Raw genomic sequence first — 9255 nt, 5'->3', positions numbered from 1 at the left:
TATCAAGTATAATTTGAGAAAAATAGGCAGTTGGGTGATATTGTAGTCCTAAAACAAACATAAGTGATATTCTTAGGTTATTTTTCAAACATGTATGACTATTTAGGGAAATTACTCACTTCCTTTTAAAATAAGTAGATATGTGTTTGGATAAAAGTATGAAGTTAAAAAAAAAGTTGTCCATGTGTTTAGCAAATAAGTGCTGGTAAACACTTCTTTAATCAAAATGTCTGAAATACCTTTAAAAGTTGTTAACATGATAAAAGTTGATTAATTTAATAATAATAATAATATATAATATATAATAAAAAAAATTAATATGAAAATAATAATAATAATAATTATATTAACAATATAATAATAATAATAATAAAGAATAATAAAATAAATAAAAAATAAAATATTAATAATAAAAATAATAAAAATAAATAATAATAATAAAATAATATGAAAATAATAATAATAATAATAATATATAATATATAATAATAATAGTAATAAAGAATAATAAAATAAATAATAATAATAAAAGTAGTATAATAGTAAATAATAATAATATATAATAATAATAATAATAAAGAATAATAAAATAAATAATAAAAATGATAAAATATTAATAATACTAATAATTATTATAAAAATAATAATAATAAAATAATAATAATAATAAAAAAAAAAGAATTAAGAATAAAAAAGTAATATATACATGGTCAACATAAAATGAATTTTAAGTTAAACAAAAGATACTTTTAACTTAAAATAAGTTACTTTGATATTTATCAAACACTCTAATAAGTTAAAAACTAACTTTTAAGTTAATTTGATCAGCTTTTAAATCTATGAGAGACTCTAAAGCATATCAACCCATAGACGAAAAACAATAATGGTTATATTTCCAACTGCATATAAGAATAGCAGGTAGAAACTAAAGGTCTGTTAAACAAGGTGCATATATATACTTTTTGTTCCGTAGAAAAACGGATGAAGTTGTTTTTGTGTTTTTTTTTTTTTTTTTGATAATACAACGAGATGAGTTTTTAAAGAAATTTTTTATGTCATGTTTTTATTTAATTATTTCTTGAATAACAAAGACTAACTAAATAAATAGATGACTTGGTGAAGAAATATATAATCAAAGATCTGGCAACAAACTACTTTTATACAAATTTCATATTTACTTAAAATAAAATATAAATAATGTTTTTATGGAACTTTTGGTTTAGAATTTAAAAACTCGAGTTTTGAAAAAGACTTTTATGTATATTATAATTTATTCTATAAATTTGAAAAAAAATATTAAAATTAAAACTGATTCTAATAAATGTATACTTTTTGATGATTTTAATGTTTTAGTATTAAAAAAAAATAGATCATGAATTTGATGGACATTTGGCCATATATAATTAAAAATTAGATATTTTTCATTTTACTACAAAATTGTGTTATGCTATATTACTATTTTTCATAAATAAGACACATTTTATTTGTAATTCTAAACATAAAGGTCTAATTTGAATTTTCTATAGTCAAATTAATTTTCAAATAAAGTAGAAATTATTTTAGAAAAAAGATGGGTGATATAGTCTATTTTTTCATGCAAAGTGCAAATAAATATGATTATATGAATGCATATAAGACTTCTTGGGCATATCAAACTCTCTTTAATTGATTGTTGATTACGGATAAACATAAAGAAATAGATTAAATTCAAAAAAAAAATATTAGCACTAATCACCCTACATTTTCTTTTCTTTTTTTCTTTTTGATTTTCTTATAATGGGATCTAATATGTGAATTTAGACCATCCTACATATTTGGAATCATGTATAAGGTTTAGGCTTATTTGTTAAAAATATTGATTCTTTTGGAAAACATAAAATCTTAAATATTCTCATTTATTTCTTATTGTCTCTAATAGAGTCGTCAATGTGGGCTAGGCCCGTTGGGCCGGCCTTGCCTAACCCGAGATTTAATAGAGTTGGACTAAAATTTTTGGAGCCTAATTAAGAAAAGGGTTTTTTAACCCGGCCTGAATAAGACTGCTCATTTGGGGGCTTGAGAAATATCGGTAGGCTGGCCCGTGGGCCAATAAAAATTAATTAAAAAGTATAACATAATATTAAAATTTTAAAATAAAGAGAGTCCAAAATCAAAACAATTAGGTAAATATTTATACTTTCAGTTGAAAAAAAATTAATAAATATCAAAGAAAATGCACAAGTACCCCTAGACTATGACCAAAATCCAGAGACACACCTTAACTAAACTAAGGTCCTAATATCCCTGAACTTTTTTTTTTGTAATTTTATACACCTTTTGTCTTATGTGACACTCTATGTGACTTCACGCAATTGAGGCGCGTCGAAGATATTTGGATGCTACGTAAGTCAAAGAGATGCACAAAATTATACAAAAAATAATTTAGGGGGTAATACGACCTTAGTAAGGTGTGTCTTTAGGATTTCGGTCATAGTCTAGGGGGTACTTGTGCATTTTTCATAAATACTATAAATATAATTTATTTGTGAATTTGATTAACAAGTAGTGACATTAAGGTCTCATTCGTTTCTATTAAGATTAAGAATCTGAATTTCAATACACATTTAAATGTTAAGATGTGCATTAAGATCTAGATGTGTAAATCTGAATAAACATCTAAATATTAAAATATTGTCTCTGAATCTGAACACTAAATTATTGGGACAGTTTGTTTTCAATATATGAATGCACATATAAATTAAACGTTATATCAATAAAATATTATCAAAACCTTGTTAGTAAAATATTTTTTTTCATATAAAATAATATTTTGAACTTTTTTTACCGTAACAAGGTAATATGATTTATCTTTTAAGAACTCAACATCAAGTTACATCATTAATATGATTATTTTTTGCACTTAAGTTTTTTGAGAATCTATTATAATGCAATTTAAAATAGTTTATATAGAGTAGTAAATATATAGTTTAGGAAAATATTTTATTTTATTTTAGAAATTTATTATTGTTATCGATCAAATAACTAATAATTTTTTATTTTTTGAAATCGTGTTAAATATTATATCATGGGAGTGCTTATCAATTCAAATATATTGATTAATTTATGAAAGTAAAAGATGTATATTAAGTTAATATGAATAAAGAAAATTATTATGACAAGGATGTAATTAAACATTAATTAAATAAGAAAACAACTTTTATTTATGAGTTGTTGTGATTTAGTTGAATTAGGATAGAATTCTTATTTTTTAGTAAGAATAGTGTTAGGGTGTGTTACAGATCTAATTCATCCAGGTATATCCATACCCAGAGACTTATAAGAAAATAAAACAAATGAACTTAATGAACTGAATCTGAATAATTAAAATTCAGTTCTTAAAAACAAACAAACTTAATGAGGCAAATCTGAATGATTAAGATTCAAACCCCATTAAGTGCAAACAAATGAGGCCTAACATAATATAATATTGTTTTATCGATAATTATGATATATTTGTAAATCATAATTTTATAATTTAATTTAATAATTATAAAAAATATAATTTCAAAAAGTGGGCTGGCCTGGCAAACTTGTAGCCCACATACTTGTGGGCTGAGCCGACCATTTTCTGGCCCACACAAAAAATAGGCTAGCCTGACCTGACCCGTAAAATATCAAAGCTTGTATGAGTTAGCCCGGATGGGTAGGCTAGCCCATATTGACAACTCTAGTCTATATCCATATAGATACTCTAAACTTTTTTAAAACTTTAAATTTTCTCCTTTGTTCCACATTGTCCTCGTACTGCTATTTATTGAAAAACTTTAAATCATAAGCGACTCAATCCATATAAACACTCTAAACTAGAAGCGACTCAATGCCTTTAAAAATGAGGATTCAAATTGTTTGATAATAATAAAATTATTATATACTATATTAATTTTTAATCATATGATCTTAAATATATTATGTGAAATTTAAATTTAAAAATTAACAAAAAAGATAGAAAAAACGAACTACAACAAATAAATGAATTAAAAGATATAGTATATTATTTAGTTTAAGATTATAGAAAAAATAAAGTTTTGCAATATATATAATTTTTTCTAATTCAAATAAATTAAAAGATATAATATATTAAAAGAAGTGACATAAAAATACAAAATAGTTAAAAATTAGGCTCCGATTTATCAACTCCTAGGATTTTTCATCTACACACTTTAACTAAATAGCGTTTCTACATTTTTGTGTGGGAGTTCTCATTCATATATATTGGATAGTTAAATTAATCAAATAAATATATTAAATTAACCAGATATAAAACATGTTATTTCTTTTAGTTATATATCACACCTATCAATAAGTAATAAAATCTTAGAAATAAGTAATAAAATCTTAGAATGAGAATATGTTTGATATTTTTTCTTCGAAATTTGAATAGAAAGTGTTTGGTTGAAATATTATATTAGAAAATTGAGATGTTTAATTAAAATATAATTTAATTCAAATATCTAATAAAAATAAAATAGGAAAACTGACAGAAATTTATCTTTAAGTTCTTTTATTACTATTATCCTCTGTTAGTTTTATAAATTTTCAAAATCTCTCATTTTCGCACATCATATTAATCTATCAGCGTATCATATTAGTGTATCTCAGGCATCAGATTAGTGTATCTCGTGCATTAGATTAGTGTATCATGTATAAAATTTAATGTATCATACTTAACGATTAATGTATCTAGCGAATCAGATTAATATATCAATGCTTATATTATTGAGGGATTTCTGTAATTATAAACTTATAAGAGACAAATATTAATTTTACCTTGAGAGTATGTGATTTTTGTCCTTTGTTCTAATAAATTTAAGAGTTAAAGTTTTGTGTAATATCAGTATATAAGATTTTCTACGCCATCAAATAATTTTTAAGATAAATCATGTAACTAATAAAACATCTTTTTGGATAAAATAGAACAAAGAATATCGGATTTAGAAAACCAATTATTTAAATCATGTTCTATTTTTTAGTTTATGCATCTTTTTTCGTTATATTGATCTTTCAATTATTTTCAGTTAAATCATGTTTACAAGTTGTTTGTGAATTTTCTTAAGGATAATAATTATATTTGTATTAGTAATCATATTGTTATCAACCTTTTAATTTTCAATTTGGGATATATAATATTGCAGATCAAATAACAATTTTTTTTGAAAAAATTCTTCTTGTGTGTACTGATGATCATGACTTTGCCAAAATTTCAAAAGATAACTATGAATTAATTTTAGTAAGAGGAGAAAGAGGACTCAACTTTCCTTTGCTATGTCTTAACATAATTATAATAATGTTCAAAAAGATGTTTTATTAATCACTTAATTTACCATATTTATCTTAAAAGTTATTTAATGGTGTATAAAATCTTTTACGCACAAAACTTAAACTCTAAATTTAACGTTTTTTGAATCATTTCCAGGAGACTTTTTCATCAGCTTCCACAGTCCATTTCTCTCTAATTATATTACGGAGTCATCAGATTTTTAGGTTTCACTTTTTACAGATTCTCAGCCTCTGATTTGCTCTCATCCGTTATTCATTTCAACTTTTGTAATTCTTTCATTTACCAAATTGAAAAAAATAAATAAAAAAATGTCGAGAGTAAGCATCAAACAGATACTATATATATATTCATTTATTGTGTTCTTGTAGTCTCTTCTTTGGCAGAAATAGGGTTTTCGATTTGGTTACATTTCAGCGACAGTGCTACTCTTTGCCAGAAAGTGTGGCAGAAACCTTTGCTGATACTGGGAGTGTTTTCCCTGGTTGTTTCAGGTTTCATATTCGTTGATTGGTTCTGCCGATCAGGCACGTTTATCAGTAGGATATGTTCGATTTTGCTATATTTGATTTTTTTCGGACAGTTTTTTTTTCACGTTGTTTGGAGTTTTGGTCACCAATAGAAACGTGAGCAGGACTTTATTTGGGAGAGATGGAAATTACTATGGAAATTACTCGCATTACTTGTTGAACAAGTACGCATTGAATACCTAGAATTGGGAGCCGATTAATAGATGTTTAGTTGATATAGAATTTTGTGATCCTCCAACTGAAACAGATTCTTATTACAAAATAGTTTATCTTTTATCATTAATTATAATCATATAAGACATTGTATATTTAAGCATTTTAAATATTTAAAGAGTGATATATTGTATATTTAAGCATTTTAAATATTTAAAGAGTGATATAGTAAAATTATCAATTTTATACGTATTTGTTTTCGTGCAGGCAGTCGAACTGTTGCCAGCCTCCCATATATTGCGGCTTGGAGTTTCACAGTGTTACCAACTGGACCATGCCCAAATCAGGGCTGGCGGTAGCAGACAATGACTGCAAGATTTGGAGCAATGTACAGTCCGAGCTCTGCTTCAATTGTCAATCATGTAGAATACCATTCGTTGATGAACTCCATTTTGAATGGAAGTTATGTTCCATTGCCTGCTTTGTACTCTTTCTTGTCTTGTACTTTGTTTGCAGCGTTCAGTGGTGTATTCGCAGGGGAAGAAATCAAATGGATGCCAAAAACGCTAAGCATGAGCCATATTCGTTTGTTCCATTTCCATTTACCTTAGATCAAAGCTTCGTTTGGATGGTATAAAACATTGATATATTGTGCCTATTTCATTATTTACTATTTATTGAATCTGTTTTTGATCAGTTGTGCTTCCATTTGTTTTATCTCTAATATTGACTAACAAAAGACAAGTTATAATCTACCACTAGTACTATTGAACGTCCTAATGCAACGTACTTTAACATTTCGAGTATTGAGTTGTTACTCTAATCACATTTTTTTCTCTCATTCAAAGTACTAAATCTGGTAAAAGCCCTTTACGGGAGTTGCAGCTTCTCCAACAATTCATAATTTCATGTAACATTGTTTCGTTTAAATTTAATACAAAAAAAAAAAAAGCAAATGAGAACAAAATTTAAATAGTGACCTCAAAAAGGCAATGCAGTGCAAATTCCACTGATTAAATTATATCAACCTCTTGTTAATTATTTCATATGGACAATCAAACTGAGTTTTGTTTCGATTGAACCCTTCAACTCCTAGTAAAGTATTCTAATTAGATACGTCTGGTTCAAAAATTGAATTTCTTTTCTGTGTTCTAATTCATCATTTAGATACTTAAATTAACCATACATGATATATCATTTCTTTTAATTTTATTCATCGCCTCATTTTTCACCCAATACCATTTATATAAAAATATATGTAAGTCACGCACTAATTATAGTTACTTGTCACGTGTTAAGAATAATTTTTAATTTATTTTTATTTGATTAGTTTGCTATTCTTTTTCTTTTTCTCTTTCTTCTTCACCTCAATTTTTATTCCATTCCCTTCATCGTTTTCTTGAGAAATTTTGTTTCATGTTCTTTGTTTAATGGTAATAGACTTTGGCCAACTTCTTTACACTTTGTGCCCATTTATATCACGCAACATTCACTTTTACCTATTTGCTATCATTAATTAATTTATTTATGATAATATCGTCAAATAATTAAAATTCAAATATTTAAAATATCACCAAGTCAAAATTTAAATAACCACCTTTTTCAACTCCTTACTCCCCTATCGAGTTTTTCATAGTTTTACTAATCTCAAGCCAATCTTGATTTGTAGGAGGAAAAAATCACTGAATCATTTTGTTTTTCAAAAAAAATAAAGTAGAATAAGTATGAACACGATAACATTAGTTTTTTAAAAAATAATGACCAGAAAGAAAAAAATGAAGGAAGACATAGATGCCCAATAAATATGAATAAAACTAATGATGATAAAGAAGATGATAATTTTTTTTGAAAAAATAAAAAATAATCTAATAAAGTAAAAAAAATTAATACATGGATTTTCATGTTTTTTTTCTAATAAGTCAAATTGGAGTGTCACATGACAATTTTACGTTGGTCTGAAGTTCTAAAGTTTTCATGCGCTCATATTTCAGAACAAGACTAATAGTGCAAAGTTAAAACATTTTAATGAAAATTCAAAATAACTTTAATAATAACTTTATATCTTTCCTCTTTAAAATACAATATAACAATAAAGTTTATTATATCTTGCATGAGCATAAATAGAAGATCGAGTTTTGAGGCTAGGCAATGCACGGTTTATTGTGGGAATGGATAACTGAGATAGATAGATAATCGAAGAATTTTTTTTTAAAAAATCAATAAAAATAAAATTGAAGAGGAAACATCAACAGGTAAAAATAAAAAATAAAAAATTGAAGAGGAAAATTCGAACAGATAAAAATAATAGAATGTATGTATTTGTGTATGGGAACTTGATTTTTTAGTGCCAACAATGTAGGCGGGAGATCATTTCTTTTTTTCGCGGAAGAAAAAGTGTTTGAATAGGACTACAAAAATTCATATATTTTAAATTCATAATTTTAATTTATTCTGTTATAATTTTTACATAACAAATTTGATTGAGTGATTCTTTAAGCGAAAGTTGGTAAGTTGAGTGATTTTGTTAAAAATTTGAAATAAAAAAAAATTAGTCACTTTTACTAGATAATTCTTTGTATTTGCTAATCCTTTGAGATATTTACTCTATTTGTTTTATTAAACACCAATTTAAACGGATCAAACAAATTTTATATAATGGATTATTAGTAAGTTTTGATTATTGTATCTTTCCTTAACTAGCTAAAAGGGTTAAATACTTAATTAACTAATGCATATAAAGTGGGAGTTAATATCTTAAAAGGTCAATTCAATTTAGAGAATTTATTCATTAAACTTTGTTTTATATCAATAAAATCACTCAACTTGCATATCTGTATAAAAAAAAATCACTCAACTTAAATTTTATATCAAAAAAATCACTTAACTAAATTTATCATTAAAATTGTTTTGATATAATAAAATATGTTATATTAATTAAGTTTAATAAGAGAACTTTTGGAATTATGACGTGACAACCTTAATTATTAATTTAATATTAAAACACTAAACCAACATTTTGCAAATCGTTGTAGTAGCAGTGATTTGTTTTTCTGGTGGAGTAAATAGTTGTTATTTCAACAATTTTGCTGTTTTGGTTAATATAAAATTTATATACTGTTTTGAAATTTTTGTTAATATTTAATACCGTTGGTCCGGACTCCTTAAATGTACGATACCTATATTATTTAAATATTAAAAGTCTGAATTAATTAATTTTCTTAATCAAAGAAGTATACGTATTAACCATGATTAAAAAGG

This window comes from Solanum lycopersicum, chromosome 3 (assembly GCF_036512215.1).
Source record: "Solanum lycopersicum chromosome 3, SLM_r2.1".
NCBI lineage: Eukaryota > Viridiplantae > Streptophyta > Magnoliopsida > Solanales > Solanaceae > Solanum > Solanum lycopersicum.
The sequence above is the reverse complement of the archived record's forward strand: the minus strand, read 5'-3'. Positions refer to the sequence as shown.